This window comes from Hetaerina americana, unplaced genomic scaffold (genome assembly GCF_022747635.1).
Source record: "Hetaerina americana unplaced genomic scaffold, ioHetAmer1.1.p SCAF_1, whole genome shotgun sequence".
Taxonomy (NCBI): domain Eukaryota; kingdom Metazoa; phylum Arthropoda; class Insecta; order Odonata; family Calopterygidae; genus Hetaerina; species Hetaerina americana.
In genome coordinates, this window is record NW_027286069.1 from 117,704,224 (window position 1) to 117,730,089 (window position 25,866).

The 25,866-nt window shown below is 41.5% G+C and overlaps 1 protein-coding gene across 1 annotated transcript in view; it reads right to left on the minus strand.

Annotated features, from left to right (window-relative positions):
• LOC139696020 (protein commissureless 2 homolog) overlaps nt 1-25,866 on the minus strand; it is a 63,425-nt gene that overhangs the window by 2,531 nt on the left and 35,028 nt on the right. The gene's annotated exons all lie outside the window — the stretch shown is intronic.

Genomic DNA, 25,866 nt, shown 5'->3' on the forward strand with positions numbered 1-25,866 from the left:
TTTCATCCGAATGACGGAAAAATGCCCAATTATCATGCAAAACACAGGCATCAACAGCTTCACCCAGCTTCAGCAAATCAAAACACAGTTCACCTAGGTCATGAGGCGCACGTTAACATGTGTCTAACACGGGTAGTTATCTTGTGATATAGGGTTTTAACAACAAACATTTTGTAACCGTGGCGGAGCCTTTAATACTTGCTCATGAGTTAGCTAACTTGGTTAATAGTTGGGTGAATTCTTCTCGGGTCTTCCACCGGGTCAATGGCGGGTCAACTTTTTGGCGGAGCGGCAATCAGCCCTGATGACGATGACCGAGTCGGGAATCGAAACGTCGGCAGCTATGGAGCCATTGACCCGGTGGAAGACCCGAGAAGAATTCACCCACCTAATACGCCAGGAAAGCACCAGATCTTTCATTGGTTAATAGTTATTATAGATGTTAATTTACTGTTGTTTACAGTTCAAGTTACTGTGGCAACCGTTAGTCGCCAAACGACATTGTTTATCGTATACAATGATAGTATTAAATGCTGCTTCATATACTGTTTTGTTAATGTTTCTTTAATTAATGTGTAGTGTTACATATAATGGAAAATACTCTCTAACTAATTAGTTACAGTGGCGTCTCACCAAACGGAGGAATAAAAATCCCGGAGCACGGCGCAGCGGCATTTAGGAGAATTCCGTTCGGCCATATTTTGAACACTTGCGAGAATGAACACTGTAGGTAAAAAAATTACCATTCAATGTCCATACCGTACTGAAATAGCCTTTTGTAGTTGATGTCATCCGACATGTTGTACTCTTCTCACTTGCTGCCTCTCTTCACCTCTTCAATAGGCCTCTCAAACCAGCTTTTAATGTCTGTATGATTTTAATTATTGCCATGATGTGAACCAAGATGAAGTTTAAGATTTAAGCCTCTCCTTTACTTCTCATACCGCTGATTTCACCTTTTTTTATATATTTCATACCAATTAAATTAATCCATCAAGCCTCTCTAAATAAAAGAGTATTATTTTAATAATTGACAAATAATGAGTAAAATTTTTTTATTATAAAAGTATTACTTTCACGAAGCATAAGTCGACTGTGCTTGAATATTTGTTGTGGTTTTTCCACAAACAACGCTGGTTGAAATACGAGGGTGATCGAGACGGGCTTAAAAGGGGGAAAGTTATGCATTTTCAAATCTAAACAATGTACTCCGTAGTGGATACTGCTATATGTACCCGGCGGTCAGCGGTTATTTCAAAGCAGTGCCGGACATACAAGTAATCTCCTAATTTATTGAAGCCACAAAACGAAACATCCTCCATGGGAAGGTCATGACTCCTGTGACCACCCCTTCTTACTGGATCACGGGGGGGGGGGAGGGAGTGGCTTATTCAATAAGGTCTGTGAATTTCCGTTCATCGCAATACAGAGGTCGTGAGGTCACATTCTCGATAATTCCCAAAACACGTGCAAAAAGAATCAGGTTTGGTCAAGATCATGATGTCACAATTTCGTCAGTGCAGGGAGTCCTTCCCGAACAGCCCGCCCCCCTCCCACCTTCGGGTCCACGCTTCTCAGAAATGATGTAAGCCTCCTGTTAATATTTGCACACGTAATGGAGAATATACATAACATTTGTCCCCAGGTTATTTGGTATCAAATTTTCTTATAAATCAAATATACAAGGTAAAAGTGTGTGTCATATGTGTGTATATATGTATTATTTTATAATGTTATTACATATATGAGATAGTAATTGTTATTGGAATATGACATGTATGTATATGTATATATATATATATATATATATATATATATATATATATATATATATATATATATATATTAATATATATATATTAATATATATATATATATATATATATATATATATATATATATATATATATATATATATATGGGTCGCGGTTGTCCAGGGGGTAGAGCGTTGGACTAATAACCGGAGGGTCCCGGGTTCGATTCCCGGGCATGGCACTCTGGGCACCTGCAGCTCCACCCAAGCTATGAGTTTTTTCGGGTACCAGATCTTCCTGGGAAACCATAACCGGCGCAGGGAAATGAACTGCCCCCCCTACCCTGATGTGTGAATGTTCACATGCCGTATAGGGCTTAGTACTGGGTGAACTCTACCATCACATACCAAACCGACCTTCGGGTTGATTACTGTGTTTATGGTTTATACATATAGTTTATTATATAGATTATGGTTTATGATTATATATATTTGGTTCCCGCTCCACACTTTCCAAACTGCGTATATTGTCAAAATTAGATGTACTAAGCAATGAAACATTCCGAATGCCGTCAGAATATTATGCTTGATTAATGCCGCGCCACGTAGCTTAAATTGACTGACTCATGGGTTCTCGGCAGGCGATCTCGAAGTACGAGACCACCTGCCGAGAACGGACCAAGTGGCATTGGGACACGGCCCGAAGTGATGGGAAAAAGTTGGAAAAGCTTGACTATCGTCAGGCGCTCCTTTCGCTTGCACTCTTGGGTGAAACGACGGCGGCGGTTGAAAAACGCGACAGACCGACGCGAGATAGTGTCCCGGGGGGTGGGGGGTGTGAGTGTATGAGTGGGTGGGGGCCTGGGTGGGTGGGGAGGACACGACGTGGGGCGGGGAGGTGTAGTTCCTTCCTCATTCCCCTCCGCACACTCGCGGGCACCAAGGCCTTCCCTTCCCCCGCCCCACCCCCGAACAAGACACCCTGTCGTCGGGTCCAGTCGATGTGGGCCGCTGGACACCGAGAAGGTTACGCCGTCACACGTTCTGTTGGTAGGTTAAGTCGCACTTCACAATAACCCCGTAAGCAAACTCGCTGCCCGGAGAAACATAGAGAACAGAAGAAATCTACGCAGCATACGTGTGTTTTTCCTACAGACTCCGTTTATTCACAGGTTCCCCCATTTAATAACTAAACATTTCCCTCAAAGTCATACTAAGACGTTCAGACTAAGATGTTCAGACTAAGACGTTCGCACTAAGACATTCAAACAAAGACAAAGTAGGTTAAGCTATCTTCATTACATATTAATGCGTAGTTATTTTTTTTAACCAACCATTTAAAATAAAATCATCCTCCACAGGTTTTTAGGACACTTTTTAATAGGATTCTGTTAATTAACTGAAAAATTAAAAAAAAAGACCATCTAAAGCCATTAATATTTCCTTAAATACATATTTTTTAAAATCCACGATTCTATGGAAGAACTTAGGAAAAAGGATGCAAATAATGCGATATATTAAAATACGGGTTCTGAAGATTAATGCGTAACATTTTACCATTTCACACCATTAGGACATTTTCCACTTTTCTCATATTTGTGCACAAGTTATTAATTGTGGAAGGATAGGCGCACAATTCTCTTCGTCTTTTATGACTTATCTCCATAATTTCCCTCAAGAGTACGCGCTAATGCATCTTAAAACATTCAGCGATAAGGCCACATTTTACAGACAAAAGGAAAAGAAATCGTTGCATGAGGAAAACCAAATCCGTGTTGAGAGGCACTTTGGGAGGGGCTTGGACTAGGAGGCAGACGGAGCAACAGGCAGGCTGGGCGTGATTGCTGAAGTAACGGATTACAGTGTCGTAAGCCTTTCCGCAGTTACCATGCGATCAATGGCGACAGGTGCTCGGGTAATCTCAGAGTCGCTCCGAGATAAGTTCCGGAAATATTATCGCTGGGCATGGAGAAATTGTGGATAAGGTTGAATCTGTAGGCGTTACCCAAGTTATTTTTGGTTTAAGATGCTTTCACCACTAAATATTTTATCTCTGAAACTTATCCGAAAGATGTACATCTATTAAAAAATAGCCGGATTAAAACATCATTAATTATTCATCAAGATTATTGAAACATCTATTTTTCCGCCCGTCTTTTACCCCAAGGCCCCCCTGATATCAAACCACGAGTACGTCGTTGGGTAAAGTGAACGTCGCAAGATATTTCAAAAAATAGTCCTCTGATTTACGTAATAATTAAAGCGTTAATGCACTTAGGGGACTAGAAAAGAGGCAGTTCATCGTGGGAATCTTCAGGAGAGTTAATCTTAATGGATATATATATATATATATATATATATATATATATATATATATATATATATATATATATACAGAAACAGATATAACGAAAAGGGATAGGAACACACATAAAGGACGAACACAATAGAGGTGGTGAAGGCGGAATCGAACGGATCACAAGAGTAAAAATATTTCCTTGACCGGGACTCGAAGAGCATCCGCCCGGCAAGTGGAGAGATCCGAGGTTCGAGTCCCGGTCAAGGAACTATTATTACTCTTGTGATCCGTTCGATTCCGCCTTCACCACCTCTATTGTGTTCGTCCTTTATGTGTGTTCCTATCCCTTTTCCTTATATCTGTTTATGTATATATGAGTATTTATTCGCCGTTTGGCGGGATTTCGTGTTTGAATGTGTATTTGGCCAATGTGGCTCATCTCTTTCTTCTGGCTATGCGTGCCACGAAACGCACTGTTCCTTTCCTGTATGATGTTGTATGAATTCTACCCACTGTCCTTTCCTCTTGTGTATTGTCTATTTCTCCTTTGGTGGGTGAAACATCCCCTGACGCCATCTCTTGGCTAAAGAATCGGGGCGCTTGGCGACATATTAGACCCACGGATCTCAGGGTATATTACGTTTCCTCGATAGCTCAAGTGGTTAAGAGCATCCGCCCGGCAAGTGGAAAGATCCGAGGTTCGAGTGCCGGTCAAGGAAATATATTTACTCTTGTGATCCGTTCGATTCCGCCTTCACCACCTCTATTGTGTTCGTCCTTTATGTGTGTTCCTATCCCTTTTCCTTATATCCCTTTTCCTTAAATCTGTTTCTGTATATATGAGTATTTATTCGCCGTTTGGCGAGATTTCGTGTTTGAATGTGTATATATATATATATATATATATATATATATATATATATATATATATATATATATATATATATATATATTTGTGTGTGTGTGTGGGGGTGTGGATGTATATGTATATGTGTATGTATTTTATATATATACACACACATATATACATACATACATACATACATATATATACACACATATGTATATACATATATACAGACATATATATACATATATTTTTATACATATGTACATATTTTTATACATATGTATATATATTTGTATTTTTATTTATATCTTTTTTTTGTATATCTGAATATGTGTGTATATATATGTTTGTGTATATATATGTTTGTGTATATATATGTGTATGTATATATATGTGTATGTATATATATGTTTGTGTATATATATGTGTATGTATATATATGTGTATGTATATATATGTGTATGTATATATATGTGTATGTATACAACCTTGATCAAAAAGTTCCCGGAATAACCACCGTGTGGCGCTCCCATCGTTCCGATTTGAGTTCTGTTTTTTTTTGTTAAATTGGTACATCTGTTGTTGATATTCCCTTTAAATCTTAGTGTCATAACTTGACATTTGCAAAAGTTACGTAGCCAAGAGTACATCTATCTCTGTGTGTGTTGGCGATTTTTTACAATTGCAGAAATGGATTTAAATTTGCAACAACGAACTTGTATTAAATTTTGCGTAAAAAACGGATTTAGTGGCGCACGGACGTTGGAAATGTTGGAAAAGTGTTTCGGCAACGATTCTCTAAAAAAAACGGTCGTTTACCAGTGGCACGAGCGGTTCAGAAGTGGTCGTGAGTCAATCGAAGATGATGAACGGAGTGGCAGACCATCGACATCGAAAGTCGGTGAAAAAATTGATAAAGTAAAAGAAATGTTGGTCAATAACCGCAAATTAACCATCAGAGAAATAGCGGAGGACTTGAACATTGCCTATGGATCCGCCCAAGACATTGTGGTTAATGATTTGGGTTTCCGTCGTGTAGCAGCAAAGTTGGTGCGCCAAAAGACCTCAATTTCATGCAAAAAAGAGACCGTGTTGACGTCGCAAAAGACATGATTTGCGAGGCTGAATCCGATCCCACATTCATCAAAAGGATCATTACTGGAGACGAGACGTGGGTTTATGAGTACGACACGCAATCCAGACATCAGGCAAGTGAATGGCGTTCACCAAATGAGCCGAGACCAAAAAAACCACGTCGTTTTCAGTCAAAAAAGAAGGCAATGCTGACGGTTTTCATGGATTACAACGGTGTAGTGCATCATGAATTTTTGCCAGAAGGCCAGACAGTAAACAAAGAGTATTATTTGGGCGTTATGAGACGTTTGCGTGAAGCAATTCGCCGAAAGAGACCAGAAATGTGGGCAGAAAACTCGTGGATTTTGCACCATGATAACGCACCGTCGCACAGTGCTTTCATTATTCGTAATTTTTTGACGAAAAATGCAACAAATACCATCCAACAGCCACCAAATTCACCTGATTTGGCTCCCTGTGACTTCTTTCTGTTCAATCGAGTTAAAAAACCATTACGGGGAACGCGTTTTAGCAGCCGAGAGGAAGTAATGGAAAAATCGCAGGAAGCACTGATGGACATACCGAAAACCGAATATAAAAAATGTTTCGAGGATTGGTTCAAGCGCTGGCATAAGTGTGTTGCAGTCGATGGGGATTACTTTGAAGGGGACAATATAGATTTAGATGAATAAACTTGTATTTTTAATTTTCTGAATAAATTCCGGGAAATTTTTGATCAAGGTAGTATATATGTGTATGTATATATATGTGTATGTATATATATGTGCATGTATATATATGTGCATGTATATATATGTGTGTGTGTATATATATATATATATATATATATATATATATATATATATATATATATATATATGTATATATATATACTTATCATTAGATGCCCATCGCGCATCCGGCGTACATCGTGTGCTGTGTCTGAGTACACATTGCTTCACAGTCTCATTCACTCCCCTTTACCCAAGGCCTCTCTTCTGAAACCTTCTCCCCCCTCTTTGTGCCCCCAACCCCATCCAATGTCCAACCAGCTAAGATTCCAGCTATTCGCGGTCAAGGCAGCCGGCCGGAGGGCACTTTCAAGGCCGCTGCCGCTAAACTCCCTTCTCGAAACCCCCAATCGCCGAATCAAGCGGAACATGGGCCTGTTTGACAATCGACGCCCGTCTGCTGACAAATGCACGTGGTGCGGTCAGCGCGATTGCGGAGTACTTACGCATGACACGATATAGATTGGAGTTGACCTAAGATCGAGCAAGGGAGGATGTTATATCATGCAGAAGCAGGCTTGGAAATCGCCGTTTGTGTGTGTGTGGCATGCATTGGCATACGAGAAGGAAAATGCGTGAAACAATATGAATCGTTTAAACTCTTCTTCAAACCTGCTCTCGATCGGTTTTTCTAAAGTAATTGTTCCGCTAGGTAACATTTATAAAATATATCTTCTATTAATTATCCTATCCCTCTCCCTAATTTTTTTAAGGTAATCTCCGGTTTAGGTAGGTTTTTGGATTGACACAACTACTAAATAAAAAATCCATTCTTCTCCACACCTACATTTCAAAAGCCTCCAGTCTACGTCAATCCTCCTGCTTCAATGACCACGTTTCCACGCCGTACATAGCTACGCTCCATATAAAAGTTTTTACGAATCTTTTCTTAACATCCTTACTCAACGTCCACGTCATCAACTCCCTCCTCCTTGCGAAAGCCTCTTTGCCTAGCGCAATTCTTCGCCTTACTACTTTGACCGTCTTCGTCTAAAACAGTTCCGAGATTCGTAAACTGTTCTACCTGCTCTAGTTTTTGCCCTCCTATTTTAATGTTTAGCTTAGCCTTTTTCTTTCAAGAAAATCGTATAACCTTTATTCTATTAATATTGATTCTCATCCCATACCTGTAGCAGTGAATTTCCAATTCACTCAGCAATGCCTGCAACCCCTTGGCTGACTGACAAAGTGAAGCTTGGTCATCAGCAAACCAAACTGATTTTACGAATTCCCCGCCCACTTTCATTCCTACCTCCAGTTCTTCCCATGCCTCTTTAATCATTTCCTCTACTTACAGGTTGAACAGCAACGGTGATAATGGGAAACCTTGCCTTACACCTCTTCCTAACACTGCCCATCCGGACTTCCCGTTTCCCACTCGTACCTGAGCAGTCTGAGACATGTACAGGTTGCGGATTAGCCTCCTTTCGCTCCAATCTATTCCTATTTTCTGCAATATACTCATTAGTTTTTCCCAATTCCCTCTATCAAACGCTTTTTCGAAATCTACGAAACAGGCAAATACCTCCTGGTTGTGTTCTATATTCCTCTCGATTAATAATCTCATTACTGCAATGGCATCACGCGTACCTCTCCCCTTCCTAAACCCAAACTGGTCATCCCCTGAGTAATCATTTTCCCTACTCTCTATCCTTTTGTTTATGATCCTGAGAACAACTTTGGCTGCGTGGGATATCAAACTTATCGTCCTATAGTCCTCACATGATGTAGGAATAGGAACTAAAACTGATCTCACCAAGTCTTCCGGCCAGATTCCTTCCTCATAAATACTACGAATTAGCCCATATAGCCTCTTCCTCCCACTTTTTCCTAAACATTTCAATAGTTCCGCGGGAATGTTATCCACCCCCACGGCCTTATTTAGTTTCATCTCCCTTAATGCCCTTTCTATCTCATTGTCTAGTATGTCTGGACCTAAGCTATCTTCCTCTACGTCACATTCTTTTTCAATGTCTAACTTTGTTGGTCTAAGTTCTTTACTATATAGTTCTTCTATATACTCCTTCCCTCTCTCTTGGATCTCTTCTGTATCAACTACTATCTTACCCGCCTTATATCTAACAGTTAGCATAAATCTCCCTTTCTAACTTCCCGATAAAGATTTAACTTTGCTGTAGAGCGCACCGATTTCACCTTTCCTCTGCAAACTTTCCATATCCTCGCACTGCATCTTACACCATGCTTCTTTTGCTTTTTTTGGTTGGCCGCCTCAATTTATTGTTTAATTCTTTATACTTCATTTTGCCTAACTCTGTAGTTCCTTTTTTCCATTTCTCCGCTCATCCATCTTTGTAATCATCTCATCCCTGATCCATGGTTTCCTAGTCCTTTTAGCGTTAACGGTTCCAATGGTGTCTTTCGCCGCTTTAGATAACCTTTTCTTGATACTTTCCCATTTTTCTTCGATAGTATTTAGCTCTTTACCATCCTCCATGATTTCCTCTAACGCCTGTTTGTATTCCTTCCTTTTCAAACCATTTAATGCTTCTACATTCCATTATCTAAACCGCCGCCCCTGCCTAATCTTTTTGAAATAGACACTAAATTTCATAACAACTAAATTGTGGTCTGAGTCCGCATCCGTTGCCGGGAAGCTGTGCGAATTTATCACACTGTTCCTAAATCTGTGTCTAACCAGAATATAATCAAGCTGATACCTTCCTGAGTCACCTGGCATTTTCCATGTATATCTGCGTCTTTTGTGGTGTCTAAACCAAGTGTTGGTGATGACTAACCCCTGTCTCCTGCAGAACTCAATTGCTTTCTCTCCGCGGTCATTCCTCGCGCCAAAACCGTAGTCCCCAACCTCATCATTATCTCTTCCTTCGCCAACCGTCGCATTCCAATCCCCCATCACAATCAAATGTTTCCCTGAAGAAACACACGCGTTTATGTCCTCTAATTGATCGCATATCCTATGACCTCTTCTTCTTCTATTTAATACTATGGCAACCCCTCCTTTGCTCTCGTCCCCGCTGCTGTATATTATTCTATACTGATCACTCCGGTAATCTCCGCTATCTTTCCATCTCACTTCGCATTGACCTAAAATATCTATTTTTCCCATTTCCATCTTTCGCTTAACATTCTCCAATTTCCTTGTCCTCATCATCGTCCTAACATTCCACGTTCCTATTCTAACTAATTTGGTCTTATTCTTCTGCGTCTTCTGTCCTGCTTCTTCCACTGTTCCCTTGCAACTGTTTCGTGTGATCACGACCGCGGAAGCCCTGCCCCCCCCCCCCCGCTGCCAGGCACGACACACGGCAACTTGGGCCGAGCCCCGTAATTGCCAAGACTTAAAATATCTTTTGTGATCATCATATTTATCTTGGTAATGATAGTTGAGGTAGTTTCCCGTTGCCTTCCTCAATAGTGTTTTTAACGTGACACCATCACTTACTGGCCGCCCCACTGTGATCAAATGCCATTGCAGCCGCCGCACTGAGGAACTGACAGTGCGTGGACTACCTTTCGTCTGGCTCCTAACCTTCGACCTATCTGGCATGGGTGACCCTACCAGGAGCAATTATTATTTTTCCCGCCAGCACAGCTCTAGGGGTCATGGGACCGTGCAAGCCCTTCCACCACGTATACATATATATATATATATATATATATATATATATATATATATATATATATATATAACAATTGTCCGGAAAAACTCATACGAGCGGCACAATAATGGGCTGACACAACATAACACAAATAGAAAAGAATAGACACATATAAAAGAACACTTACACGGTAAATTGTTCGAGCTTTCGGCCCTCTCAGGGGCCTTCTTCAAGAGAGTTTTAAAAGGGGAGAAGGATAGGCCTTTGCTAAGAAGTATATATATATATATATATATATATATATATATATATATATACTATGTATGTATATATATATATACTATGTATGTATATATATATATACTATGTATGTATATATATATACTATGTATGTATATATATATATATATATATATATACATACATAGTATATATATATATACATACATAGTATATATATATATATATATATATATATATATACATCCATATAAATAGATGTTTTAATTGAAATATTGGGTGTAGACTGTGAAGTATGAAGCTTTTATTACGAGATATCTTATCGCAGCCATTTGAAATGGCACCAATTACGTTTAGAAATTTAGTTTTACCAATCTCTTTGTATTTGGGTGAAAATCGTTATTTACTGCGAAAAAGGCTATGCCAATCGGTGCAATCATTTTGAGATGGTCTTCGCGAAGAAGGAATGTTCGTCTGAAGGAGAATGTGATGGCATGAAAAAAAGAGAATATCGGCGGAAGACCATTGCCAACGAAAAACATGGAGTAAGCGACGGGAGACGGGAAGAGCAGAAATGCCAGCCCATGAGGGACTTGGAGAGGAGTTGGACATGGAGCTGGAGTGAAAAACTGTAGCAAACATATTTAGTGCTGTTGATAAAAGTTAAGTTAAGGAAGTTATTTAGAGCGTTTGGTTGTACGAGGTCTGTCCAATAATTACGCGAACTGAGGCCATAAAAACTTTATTTTGCCAAATTTAGTCTACATCGCTTTAGCCCCCTTGAAAGTTCTCTCTGTTCGTTGCTATGCACTTGTTACATCTTCTTTTAATGCACTTTTTAAAGCACCCTTGGAAGTCCTCGGCAAGTAGGCTTTTTAGTTTTCTCGTCGTGCCTTGTTTTATTGTGCCCACATCTTTCTAGTGATGCCCACTCATCCCATTTTTGCATTTTACGAATAGGAAAAAGTCGCAGGCGGCGAGATAAGACTGCTGATCAGGAATGGTAATCGAATTTTTTACTAGAAACTGGCAAAAAATCAATGCTGAATGCGTAGGTGCGTTGTCATGGTGGTCATCCATCCATCGTACTCGGTTAAAATAGTGTGCAATGTTGATTTTCCTACATTAAGTTCATCAGATATCATTTCGGACAGTTTTTCGACGATCGGTCGCGACAAGGGACCGCACACGATCAATGTTGTCGTCAACTCAGGTGGTTGAAGGTCGTCCCGGCCTGGCATCATCCGTGGCGTCTTGTCGGCTATCTTTGAAACACTCAATCCACTTGAAAACGAATGCATTCCTCAGTTTTATCGCCGTAAACAGCTGTCAACACATCAGTAATTTCTTGATAACTTTTAATGCACTCCACGAAAAAATTGATGTTGGTTCGTTGCTCCGTGATTTCGTCAATTTCTATTATCCATGAACAGTAAAAACCAGGGCAACAGAAACTAGCATAACTGGCAAAATACGCACAGCTCGACGATCCGCCAAGCACAGACGAATCATTGGGTCTCAGGCAACTAGTCCCGCTAGTGGGCGGGGCTGTAGTCCGCGTCATCGCCGCCAGATCGCACCATTTCCTGTATTTATTGGACACATCTCGTAAGGCATATTCAATTGCAGACCTTGAGATTCTGTCCCATTATAGATCTTGCATGAAAGTACACGGTAAGAATGATGATAAACTGTGGGTCTGATTGAATTTAATAATTTACTTCAAGCATTAGAGTCGATAAACGTCACATGTCATTGAATGAATACAAGAAGTATCGCGATGGAACAGCGAATTTTCAAAACATATAATTTAAAACGTACTACTTCTATATTTTGCCGTAAATTATTCGAAAAGTTCGATAATTTAAACTCTAAAACCACTTCGGCGATTTTATGCTCATGATAAATGATTAGACTTTGATACCAAATAAAAGGCTCAAATTGTAATTCAACTTAACTGTTCGACATTACTCCATTAGCGAATGCGCCTTCCTGACATAAAAACCCTGATATGTATCACGCAGCGATAAAATCCTCCAATTAATGTAAAAGTCCAAGAAGAGATAGTGTGTGTGCCAATAATGCAGGAATGGCACAATTTAAATTACGAAAAGAAAAAGTGAAAGACAAAAACTTCATTTGAGAATTAAACGAATTAATTGGCGTAACGTACAATAGCAGCATTAATATAGAAAAATATCAGTGGTATTAAGAAATTACAAGGTCGTGGACGACATATCAAAAAAAATCGAGCCCGCCATTAGGCCCGCCGACCCAAATGAACCCCTGGACAAGATCACCCCTTTCCACACGATCACTCGCGCGTCAAATGCGAATGTGGCTTGCCTGTTACGAATCCAATGGAATCCAGAACTTCCAGGTACGACCCGAGATTTCTCAACTTCACCAGTTTTCTCCAAGGACAACAGGCAATATCCCTCGACTTCTCCAACCGAGGACACACTCCACAGTACGTCACGGAAGAAATCCAGTTCCGTTCCTTTTTCAACTAATCGACATCTTCCCCCAAGGGATTCCTCCGAAGACATATCTACATTCGAGGGCGCGCAAAAACATCTGGGAAGGAAGCGAATTGCAGAGACGCGAAATGGAACAAACGACAGCTACGTATTATTATTATGTGAGCAGACAATTGAGTAACGTCAACCATCCATAGTGCGCGGAATAGGAAACCTAAATAATAGATCACAAACTGGTGATTCTATCATTTAAAAAACAAAACACAGTAATCAACCCGAAGGTCGGTTTGGTAGGTGATGGTAGAGTTCACCCACGACTAAGCCCTATACGGCGTGTGAAATTCACACATCAGGGTAGGAGGGACAGTTCCTTTCCCTGTGCCGGTTATGGTTTCCCAGGAAGATCTGGTACCCGGAAAAATCACAAAGCTTGGGTGGAGCTGCAGGTGCCCAGAGTGCCTTGCCCAGGAATCGAACCCGGGACCCTCCGGTCAGCAGTCCAACGCTCTACCCACTGGACTACCGCGACCCACCTATCATTTAAAACAATCTTAATTCGACGAGTTTCGGCTAGCTTAGCCACCGTGGTGTACCTACAGACATTAATTTTAGATGCGTTCTTGTGACAATCGTATTTACATTGAAGTTCAATTATATGTTGCCATTCATGCATAGCATTGTTGAAAATGATGAAGCGCGGGAAGATTTATGGAAAGAGATAGAAAAACCAAACTTTAAGTAAAAAACGACCACAGTTTTAAAATGAAAATAAGAACGCAAAAAACCAAATAAGAAAAAATACTCTTTTTTTAAACAGAAATATTGTTGATTGGAACCAGATGCCTGGAGGTTTGTTTGAGCCCTTTCCGTCCAATTTTCGGAGTTTTAAGAATAAGTGTAAAGCAGCCACTGAGTGATAAACTTCATTGATCAGTGATTATTATATTATTGTACTTATTAAAATATTGTTTTTATGTGATGTGGACGGCGTGAGAAGTTGTATTGCAAAAGTGAATGATGTGTTCACTTAGCGTGATTTTGAACGGTACATTGAAGAGTGCGTGATTGTGGACGGAGTATTGCGATGGACGGTGGATAGTATGTGCCCGCATGGTGCGAACCTAACCCTTGTGTGATGATGGTAAAGGCGCGGTTGGTAATCTTAAACTGCCATTGTATATCAGAGCATTTTGTCTCATATCTGTTCTTTTTGTTGCATTGTAAGAGTGACATTTGACCAGACTTGAGCTATTGCCTAATTTTAACGATAAATTCTTAAATAAATGAATAAAATAAATTCAATCGGGAGGTTATTGGTTTTAGAACAAACGAATTCAACCACGCGTCGTTCCCTAGCCTGCTATTTTTCATTTTCATTGTCCCTGGATCGTCGCTCTTTAGTGTTTTGCTTGCCCACTCTCCCGGCAGTCCACATGTTCCTCTAGTAAGCCATTGCTTCGAGACTTCAGGAGGAATCTTTACTCCCGACAATCAATTGAGGGCTAATGGCGTACTGTCGTCGCATTCCCATTGTAAACAATAACCTCCTTCTTGATCCAAAGAGAATGGCGTACGATGTGTGACACCAATTCCTCCAATGGCTTTTTCACTCATTATTTTAATTTAAAAAGGGCATAAAAGGAGTTAATGTGTCCGTCTATTACGGAGCTGTCCGATAAATGGAACTGGGTTAAGCGGAAGAGGGAACTTATATAGTCTTAATCTCGGCCCAAAAATTAGTTAAATAAATAAATGGATATAGGGTGAAATTACCTCATTTTTACCAAATTTCAACAAAGCACTGGTCATCTACTTGAATGAACGGCCAACGAGGAACAGAATTCAAACCAATTGACACCTTTCAACTAGAGAAGCAAAGAAGTCTACATACGCGATCTTGAGATGTAAATTTCGACTCCAATGTTCACATTTCCGTTTTAATGGTCTAAAAATGGACGACCAGGAATCACTTTCGACCACAATGGGCACCAAAGAAACAATAAGAAGAAGACAAACTCTTCCACCAGGATCTAAACGTTTTCTCATTATTGTTTGGTTTGGAGAAGATCCATAAAAGGAAGTATACGAGGTGCGTCCCAAAACTATCCGACCTGCGTTCATATCTCCGCATTGGTGCTAATAATCTTCATGGTCATCTAGGCCACAGAATCCTTCAAAGTAGTCCCCATTTGATTGAACCACCCCATCCAGGCGTTGGTGCTTCCACATCTTAAAGCAGTCCTCGTACGCAGATTTCGGAATGGCCTTCAGCTCGCGCGTCGCATTACTCTAGATATGTCGTCGAACCGCTTTCCTTTGAGAGCCTTTTTCAATTTTGGGAACATCCCCAAAAGTCGCCGGGAGCTATTGTCGGGACTGTACGGAGATTGGCGAAGCTCTATAATATAATGTTTTGCCAAATATTACTGCAAAAGGTTCTATGAATGCGCTGGTGCATTATATTGGTGAAGAAGCCAGTCACCGCTTCACCAGAGACGCGGTCGTTTCCTTCTCACGGCATCACGCAATCTTTTCACAACTTCAACGTAATATTCTTTGATGATTCGTCTGACCTCTTGGAGAAAATTTGTAGCGCACAACACAAACGGACAACTTTTTACTGGGAAAGTCTATAGATGGAAACTGCTCGTGTTGAACGCCCAAGTCTCCTCATCAAGCCTCTTTCCGAAAAATTTCAGAAATCGCAAATTCGAACCCACGACCTGTGGAGGGCATTTTCCTTATTGAATGAATCGATGAGGAAAACAAACGGGAAAGGTCAAAATCAAAACGAGTATCATCTCGTTTCAGTCGCTGAGAAGCCCCCCCCCTGGTGCTAGTCTGCTCCTCCGTCGTGATTGGCTCATCTCCACGCCGTGAGCTGGAATCGGGCGATAATTGATTCCCATCAGCGTGCAAGAAATTACGACTCGAGGCTCGTGAGTAATTAATCCGAGGTCGCCATTTTGTCCACTTCCTCCTTCGATTTTCCGATTCTAAATCTATAAATTATAGAGTGCGATCAACAAATCACATCAATTCCGATACCAAGGCGCTCTGCCGGGTTGAAGGTCAAGTACGCACCACCACTAACGGTGCTCTCGCATCTGCCTGAGTCCCCTCGCCTACGTCATCCAACATTGCCCTCTCCCACGGCGACCAAACTGGAATAAACGTATGCCACTACGTTAGAATCGAGCGGCTGGTGCATTTGTCCGTCAATAGATGGCAGAATGCCTCGAATGACGAAGCGGAAAACAGAGTGCATTACATTTGCAATGTTGTTACTACTTCAGGGTTTAATTGATGTTTTATTAGACGGATTTAATGAAATCCCTTCCTTTCAAGTGTTTCAAACAACTTTTTTTTACAGTTTATTTAATATGTAAAAGCTAGGGAAAAAATGTATTTTTTAATTTGCGGAGTAAAACGAGTAATTATCAAAATAGGCACTTATAACAATCCCTCGGGGAAAGTTAATGCAAAAAATAAATAAAATGTTATTGCAGTCAAAGAGGAAAGCAAAATTAAAATGTAAATTGGATTTGTTAGTTTCATTAGCGCTACGCGGTATGGCAACACATTTCAATTTCAAGGACATTGGGTTCATTTACTGAAGGCCGCATTTTTAACTGATTCCACATTGTTGGAAACGATTGAATCCAATAATGGTATTGAATTTTGCTTGTCCATCAACAATTTGCTCAACTTATTTCAGAATGTCAAAACTTCTGGGTGACTAGCTAGTAAACTTTACATGCGATATATTTTGCGGAAAAGGTGCTACAATTGCATACAAGTTGAGTTATTGTGATTGTGTTGAGTTCCAGTGTTGTTGATATAAGAATTCTACTGCAGTGACAACTAATATATTGTCATTGATGAGGCCTTGATGAGATTTCCAATCGCCCTAATTGTCGATTCCCCTATAGGAGTGGAGACAGTGACGTTGGAGGTGATGCCCTCCATCGTCTCAAATGCCCTGCCCTGTGTTCGTCAACTTTCATCTAAAAACTACGAAGTGCGAGAAAATTTGTATAGCGCGATAGTCAATCCAAGTAGTCATCTCACATAGAATTGCTGAGGAATAGGAAAACGTTTCTCATTTTCTGAATTATATATACAGGGCCCGTAAAAGAAATATCGAGACTGGTTCCAAAAATAAAAATTTCTTGTAGTTATCATAACAATTACTTAATAATATTCAAAATACATTCCTCCTGCATCGATACACTTAGTTCGCCGTGTCTGCCACTCGTCAAATGCCCACTGGAAGTCGGTTTCCGGAATACTGTTGAGAGCCTTTGTCGTCGCCGCTTGAACCGCAGCGATGGAATCGAGCAGATATACTTAGAGATCCATTCTTATTCGCGGAAACAAGAAAAGGTCAGGTGGAACCAGGTCGGGGCTTTGGGGGGGGGGGGGGTGAGGCACGTTGCCACGCCCAATTTCGTCAGCAGCTGCTGTCTGTTATTGTTCCTCGCTCAAGACTTTCGTCACCAGGTTCGGGAACACTTCCCTCATCCCAAGATCCTCGGTTACAATGGCGTGGACGGTTCCGACTGTCAGGCCGGTCTCCTCACTGATAAAGGCGATGGTTTAACGCCTGTCAGAGTCCAAAACTTTTTTCACATTGGCCACCCGAGCATCGATTCGAGCGGTTGTCGGGCGTCCGACGCGGTGCTCGTCTTCGACGAGCTCCCAGCCTTCGTTAAACATATTGTGCCACTCAAAAACTCTTGTGCGGCTTAAAGCATCATCCCCATAAGCCTGTTTTATGAGTTCAAGGATCTCCGACACGGATTTCCCAAGTTTAACGCAAAAATATGAAAATGGAATGTGGAAGCATTAAATGGTTTGAAAAGGAAGGAATACAAACAGGCGGAAGAGGAAATCCCGGAGGACGGTAAAGTGCTAAGTACTATCGAAGAAAAATGGGAAAGTATCAAGAAAGGATTGTCTAAAGCCGCAAAAGACACTATTGGAACCGTTAACGCTAAAAGGACTAGCAAACCATGGATCACGGATGAGATGATTACAAAGATGGATGGGCGGCGAAAATGGAAGAATATAAATACAGAATTAGGCAAAATGAAGCACAAAGAATTGAACAATAAATTGAGGCGGGCAACAAATAAAGCAAAAGAAGCATGGTGGAAGACGCAGTGCGAGGATATGGAAAGTCTACAGAGGAAGGGTGAAATCGGTGCGCCGTACAGCAAAGTTAAATCGTTATCGGGAAGTAAGAAAGGGAGATCAACGATAGCAGTTAGAGATAAGGCGGGTAAGGTAATAGTCGACGCAGGAAAGATCCAAGAGAGATGGAAGGAATATATATAGGAACTGTATCGTAAAGAGCTTAGACCAACAAAGATAGACATAGAAAAGGAACATGACGAAGACTGGCATACTCGACGATGAGATAGAAAGGGCATTAAGGGAGATGAAACTAAATAAGGCTGTGGGGGTGCATAACATTCCCGCGGAACTTTTAAAATGCTTAGGAAAATGTGGGAGGTAGAGGCTATATGGGCTGATCCGTAGTATTTTTGAGGAAGGAATCTGGCAGGAAGACTATGTGAGATCAGTTTTAGTTCCTATTCCGAAAATACATCATGTGAGGACTACAGGACGATAAGTTTGATATCCCACGCAGCTAAAGTTATTCTCAGGATCATAAACACAAGGATAGAGAGCAGGGCAAATTATTACTTAGGGGATGATCATTTTGGGTTTAGGAAGGGGTGAGGTACGCGTGATGCCATTGCAGTAATGAGATTATTAATCGAGAGGAATATAGAACACACCAGGAGGTATTTACCTGTTTCGTAGATTTCGAAAAAGCTTTTGATAGAGTTAATTGGGAAAAACTAATGAGTATTCTGCAGAAAATAGGAATAGATTGCAGGGAAAGGAGGCTAATCCGCAACCTGTACATGTCTCAGACTGCTCAGGTACGAGTGGGTAACGGGGAGTCCGGGTGGGCAGTGTTAGGAAGAGGTGTAAGGCAGGGTTGGCCATTATCACCGTTGCTGCTGAACCTGTATGCAGAGGAAATGATTAAAGAGGCATGGGAAGAACTGGAGGTAGGAATGAAGGTGGGCGGGGAATTCGTAAAATCAGTTAGGTTTGCTGATGACCAAGCTTCAGTTTGTCAGTCAGCCAAGAAGTTCAAGCATTGCCGAGTGAATTGGAAATTCAGTGCGACAGGTATGGGATGAATATCAATATTAATAAAACAAAGGTTATGCGATTTTCCAGAAAGAAAAAGGCTAAGCTAAACATTATAGAATAAGGGGAAAAACTAGAGCAGGTAGAACAGTTTACGTATCTCGGAAGTGTTTTGGACGAACACGGTCAAAGTAGTAGGGACGTAAGGAGAAGAATTGCGCTAAGCAAAGAGACTTTCACAAGGAGGAGGGAGTTGATGAGAGGGATGTTGAGTAAGGATATTAAGAAAAGACTCGCAAAAACTTTGATATGGAGCGTAGCTATGTACGGCGAGGCTTTTGAAATGTGGGTGTGGAGAAGAATGGAGAAGGTCAAATGGACCGAGAGAAAAACAAATGAGGAAGTATTCTGTATGGTGGGTGAAGAGAGGGGTTTGTTGGTAGAAATCCTATGGAGGCAGGAAAAGTGGATGAAGGGGGTAATGAATGGCAGTGGGATGTTGAAGACTGTAATAGATGGGAGAATGTTAGGCAAACGAGGAAAGGGAAGGAACAGGATAGGGATGATGGATGGGATGAAGGGTGGTAGAAGGTGTTCAGAGATGAAGAGGGACCTGATGTAGAGTAGGTTGCTGGATTGTGTTTTGTTTTGTTAGAAGCAATGAAATATTTATTTGGTAGTTGTGTACTTCGAAAAACCTACCTTAACCGGTAGATTACCTTACATATATATGTGTATATGTATGTATGTATATATATATATATATATATATATATATATATATATTTATTTATATATATATATATTTATATATATATATATTTATATATATATATATATATATATATATATATATATATATATATATGCATATACATACATGTATTACGCGGTGTATTTATTAAGGAAAATAAGCGTTTGAACGAGGGACACCATTTACTGAAACTCCTTTGTATCGCTTGGTTTCCACTTGATAGATCCAAGATTTTAGTTATGTAGATTGTAGATTGACCCAAATTGATCAGTCATTTTAAATTTTTTGCCCGAAAACGCACGAGTTCATGGATCATGATGGTCAACGGATGAGGTCACTATAAACAATTGGATCAAGAAAAGGTTTTAATACTTCATTCCTTTGGTGAACATTGTTTGAGCCGCTTATCTTTAGCAATAGTGGTATACATGATATTTTCCTGATCACTTTAAAGTGTCACAATTCTCCCGTGATATTACATTGATTTGCGACTGAACCCGCCTTCGCTTAGCTGCCTGCGGCACTGTATCGTAGTGTACGAATGGAACCACTAAATGAACGGATCATTGGTATGTGTTCCCCTTCAGCTTTATTCAAGACGCAGGATAGTAAATTGATAGAGCTACATGCGTATCAACCTGAATTTGAGGGAACGTGTCGTTTAAATGTCTCAGTTGCAATCAACCGATTCCTTGCCGAGTTTCGCGAAGACAGTCACTGGATCTCAAGTCATCTGAACTGAAGAAAACGTGCGACCGTTTTGGTCACGAGACACCCCACCCTCGTCATTAGGCACCTTTGAAGTTCCTGGCACTCTGATAGGTGCTACCCTTGTCAGGGGCGCCCAGCGGGTTGCACTTCAGCCAAGGCCGCCGCTGAGTCTTCTAGACTCTCTCTCCAGCTCGAATCCCGTTATTCAGCGGGAGGCAGTAAGCAGTTTTTTAGGGGAGGTGACCAGGTGGCAGCTGAGGTCATTTGCGTCATTAGGGATGGATGGGAAAGGTGGAAGGGTTGAGAGAGAAACCCGGCGTCGGTATTTGCCTACTCTAATTACGAAAGGCGCCAATGGGTCCGTAGTAAAAAGTCCCATCTGACGGACGGTGTATTAACTTAAAAACGTGTTCACCACAAAACACTTCAATTTGGGATCGGGATACCGCTGAAAAATATCTGCCGTCTCCAGGATTCGTACCCAAGCCATTTGGGTGGGAAGAAGGTGACCTGCTACCATGCCTCGAGGTATTTTGGTCATAGTTCACCCAAGTACTACCACGTACCTCAATAGTCAAGTCAAACTTTGTATTCGTGCGAACTCTTCCTTTTTGGAGATATTCCAGAATGTACTCGTGAATGGGGACAATCTTTTCGCCCGATTATGTTCATTTGGGTCGAGAAGGAAGGAGCGAAACGCAGTTGGAGCTTCTTGGCAAGAAAATAACTGATATCGAAAACACCTGCGGGTATTAGTTTTTTCTTTGATCTCATTAAAAAAAAGGCACGTTACATTTTGCTAAAAGTTACTGATATCCCCGGAGACCACTAAGAAAGTCATTATTATTATATTAGCGCACCATAAAGACTTCAATGTTGCGATAAAACATGGAGCGATTCCGTATATATATCTTGTGAGATTAAAGAAAAATTGGAATATAATACGCCTTGGTGATTCCGAAATGTGTGTGTTATCTCCTTGTCTCTTTAATCTACTCCAATTAGCGTCCACTACGCTCCATATAATATTAATCATTGGAGACGTGTCGCAATACACATTTATAACTTGAAATTTCATCGAAAGAAAAGAGGTTGCCGGAAAACACGGTAGCCATGATCCGTGAAGTGACCCACGTAAAATCCGTGGTCCTTTTTGAAATATTTAATTCGAAATATCTGCAAAACATGCGGTTCACATCATTCGATATTGACCTTCACAATAATTTAGACAACGCCGGGTAGAGTTTCCTTCTGCCCTTCTAACCCAAGTTCTGTGACAAGAATGGTGATTAATTAGTCGTATACTATATGACCACACGCAAACCCGCAACATTTGACAGTGAAACCCAACCTTCATGATCAGTCCCATGGCTTAAACGACCCAAGTATCGCTTCCCTCCTGGAAATTCTCCTCCGAAAACATCGTTAGTCATCTCTCCTCTGAATATGCTGAGAAGCACCGTGGAGCAGAGAAGATAGGAGCTAGATTTGTAGAACGTTGTTATGATAAACTTAGTAGCGCATCCAAGATATTAGAGGAGCTAGGCTGGGAATCACTCACGGAGGAGAGAAGGTTACATTACAGGTTAAATCTTTTGCATAGATTGGAAGGGCGTCTCTTTAGCAGTGATGTTGAAAATGTATTATTACCCCCATCCTACTACGGTAGGCGAGATAATGCTAATAAAATTAGAAATATTTAGTGTGGAACAGATAGATTTAAGATGCCATCCGTTCCACGAACGATAAGGGATTATAATAACATTGTCCGACCGTGGTAAGGGGGAAAGGTTGAATTGTTCTGGTGTGTGTTCGCCCCCTGTCAAACACCCCGGCGGTGGCTTACAGGGTATGTATAAATATAAAACATAAAAAATATATATGCAATATAAAAACATAAAATATATATGCAATATAAAAAAATATAAAATTTTCTACTCGCAAACCTGAAAAAAACGACACAATTCATTAATGATTACTGATAATTCAGGAATTAAAATAGGAGAGACCCGAGAGCTATTCTCGATCGGTGGCTTAATTTCGAGCAACACGGCCTTGCAATGATTAGAAAGGCCAGGGCCAGCCGACTACTGCGCCCTCGCCTGTTCTGCCCTCGCCTCTACAAGTCCGTCGTCACCCTCCCAATGCTGACGCGCACGCCCCCGGCAGTGAGCAAGAGGAACTTTCCCATCGAAACGACGGGGCCAGCGACCCTTAAGGCACCGAACACCAACGGAAGGTCGACGGTCAACTCGCAGTCGCCTGGGAGCGTCTCAAACAGTCACAGGTCGAAGGCCAGCTACTCGCGAAGAGGTCACGCTAGGGAGAACATGCTGCCGAGGGCAAAAAGACCGGACGAAACCGCCCAAGGACTCAGCGACTGAAGAACCAAGACGTTGGACAGCCGAGAGGCCGGTCAGGAGATGACACGGAAGAGCCAATTTGGCAACTAGGGGTTCATCAGTTTGTGAAGTGCCCGGACGGAGCTTCTAATAACCGTGCGAACGCGGTCTAAGAAACAATTTCGGTTTCACTTTGAGATTTCGATAAAGCTTCCAGTACTCGCCACTAATCATCGCACGGATGATTTGAACGAGGGACTGACTGATCGGCAGTCCCGTCAAAACTGGTCTCGCAAGCACATCGCCGCCGCCGCAGTCAGCGGGCCACATCTCTCTTCCTCCTGCTCCCAAGGATGCGAATTAGGCATTTTGTGGAGAACTTCGAAGGCCAAGGCGAAAGTTAATGCCTCCCCTTCTGTGAATTATCTGCCGACAATCATCGCCTCCTTGCGTTCTTCCGAATTTCACGCGGCAGGGACCCGGTCTTGCTTGCCCCATTGTCCTCGGGTCCACGCTGCAAAGAAGGCGGGGCCACCAGCGGGGAAGAGCTAATTGCCCGGGCGTGCATGGGTCGTGACTCGAACCTAATCCTCCTTTTAGGTGGTGTAATTCCGTTACCTTATTTTTTAAACTTCGGCAGTTAACTGCCACTTCGGGAATTATTTCTTCGTCTAGATCCTTCTTTGTGTTAGTTGCGGTCAGCTTTCTGGTGACGCTATTTATTAGTCTTTTGGGTGCCTTAATACACGATTGGTCCATATTCTGATAAGTAATTCTTTCATTTGTTTCATTAGCACTGTACGTACTTCGAGAAATCTCTTTAGGCAACCTAGTATTGTGAGACCCACTAATTGACCTACACTTTATAATATCGTTATCCGGGAACTTTATATTTAAATTTACTCCACTACCTAACCTACGCATTTTCCTAAAAATATCTACAGTGCTTGAAGATCCTATGAGCCACCCGAGCCGACGCCTCAGGGGTGTAGTGGACCCCAGAGCGGTTCAAGGGAGCGCGACGAGACCCGAGCACCGGTCTCAAGTCCACAAACTCGGCCCCCATGTCCCGACAGAATTTCCACAGCCTTCCGTTTAGAGACTCAATACGACTCCAAACGTAAGCACCGCAGTCAGTCCGCGGGACAATGCTGCATATGGACAACCGTAAGTCCACACCAGATGCCTCCCGCATACGATCCACTTCGGATTTTAGGTCCTTAAAGGCACCCAAATTCCTTTCGGATCCGTATCTGGAAGCATAGTTGGTGCCGACATGGGCTACCAACCGCAGCATGGAGCAGTTCGTGCCTTGGACCGCCGCCCCCACTGCAGCCGTGGCGTTAGGAATTAACCCCCCAGGCCAGTAGGAGGTAACCCTCTGGTTCATCACGTCCCTATCCGACCTCTCCCGCAATGGGGCCACCAACCGCCGGACGTTGGAACTCCCTAGCAATAAGATTCCCCCCCTCCCAGCGCGACAACCCCTAAAAAAAATTAAAGTCATTTAGTATGGAACCAGCGACCTTCAGGCTATCAATCCAACGCTCTAGCCACCAAACCATCGAGCCCACCATTCATAGCACAGAGTCAGATATCATTATAGTAACTGAAAGTTGGTTAACATATGATGTCGCAGACAGCGAAATATTTAAGATGTCCTTCACAGTTTACAGAAACGACAGGCAGAATAGAGCCGGAGGAGTGTTTATCGCGGTTTAAAAACTCTAGCGCCAGTCGCGCTCAGTTATTTCCTGATAGGTGGATAGGTGTATAGAAAGTGTCTAGTGCGCAGTAAAAATACCCAGTGCAAAAAGAATATATGTCTGTGCGTATTATAGACCACCCCATTCTGGCGTTAATTCAATACTAGATCTAAAAAGGCAGATAAAAAGCTTTACATCCCACAAAAGAAAACATCCTACATAAGAGAAAAATTTATTTATTCAATAAAGCTGACTATGATGGCTTAAAATTTGAGTTAAACTGTTCCTTTATTAGATTTGACGAATTAAGCAAAACCAGGATTGTCGAGGATACCTGGAATAATAATCTTGCGATAACACGTTCAGCAATACAGAGATTCATACCTAGTAAATATATGAGAGAATAAGGAACCCCGTTGTTACAACTCTGAAGTACGGAAATCACTAAGACGGCAAAGAGCGTGCCATGCCAGAATGAAAAACGGGGTTGAAGATTCCTCTCCTGATAAAATCAACTATACAGAATTACAAAGCATCTAGGTCCATTGCCGAGAAGGCCTTCCGGAAGGCGCTAGAGTAATTCAAAAGGAAAAAATTAGGTGAACATTTAAACGATAAACCAAAGCTGTTTTGGACCTACGTCAGGGAAGTGCAGGGAAAAAGGTCAACCGTAAACTCATTGAACAACGAAAAGGGGGATAAAGTAACAAGTAGTTTAGATAAAGCCAACATATTAAACTCATTCTTCCACAGTGTTTTCAACAAATTCTCCCAGAATATACCAGAGAACCTTCCGAATACATTTCTGCAGCCAATGCATGCAATCGACTTCTCCACCCGCGGAATAGAGTTACTCCTTAAACATATCGACCCCAACAAATCTCCGGGACCTGATGAGATACCGGCTGGTGTGTACAAAGATCTTTCGTCTGAAATTGCCCCTTATCTTGATATAATATTTAAGAAATCATTAGCAGAAGAAAGCGTGCCAAGCGGCTGGAAGATAGCTTCTGTGACACCCATATTTAAAAATGGGGACCGGGAGGACCTCAGTAATTATAGGCCAATATCGCTCACCTCCATCTCCTGTAAGATTCTTGAGCACATCATTGTT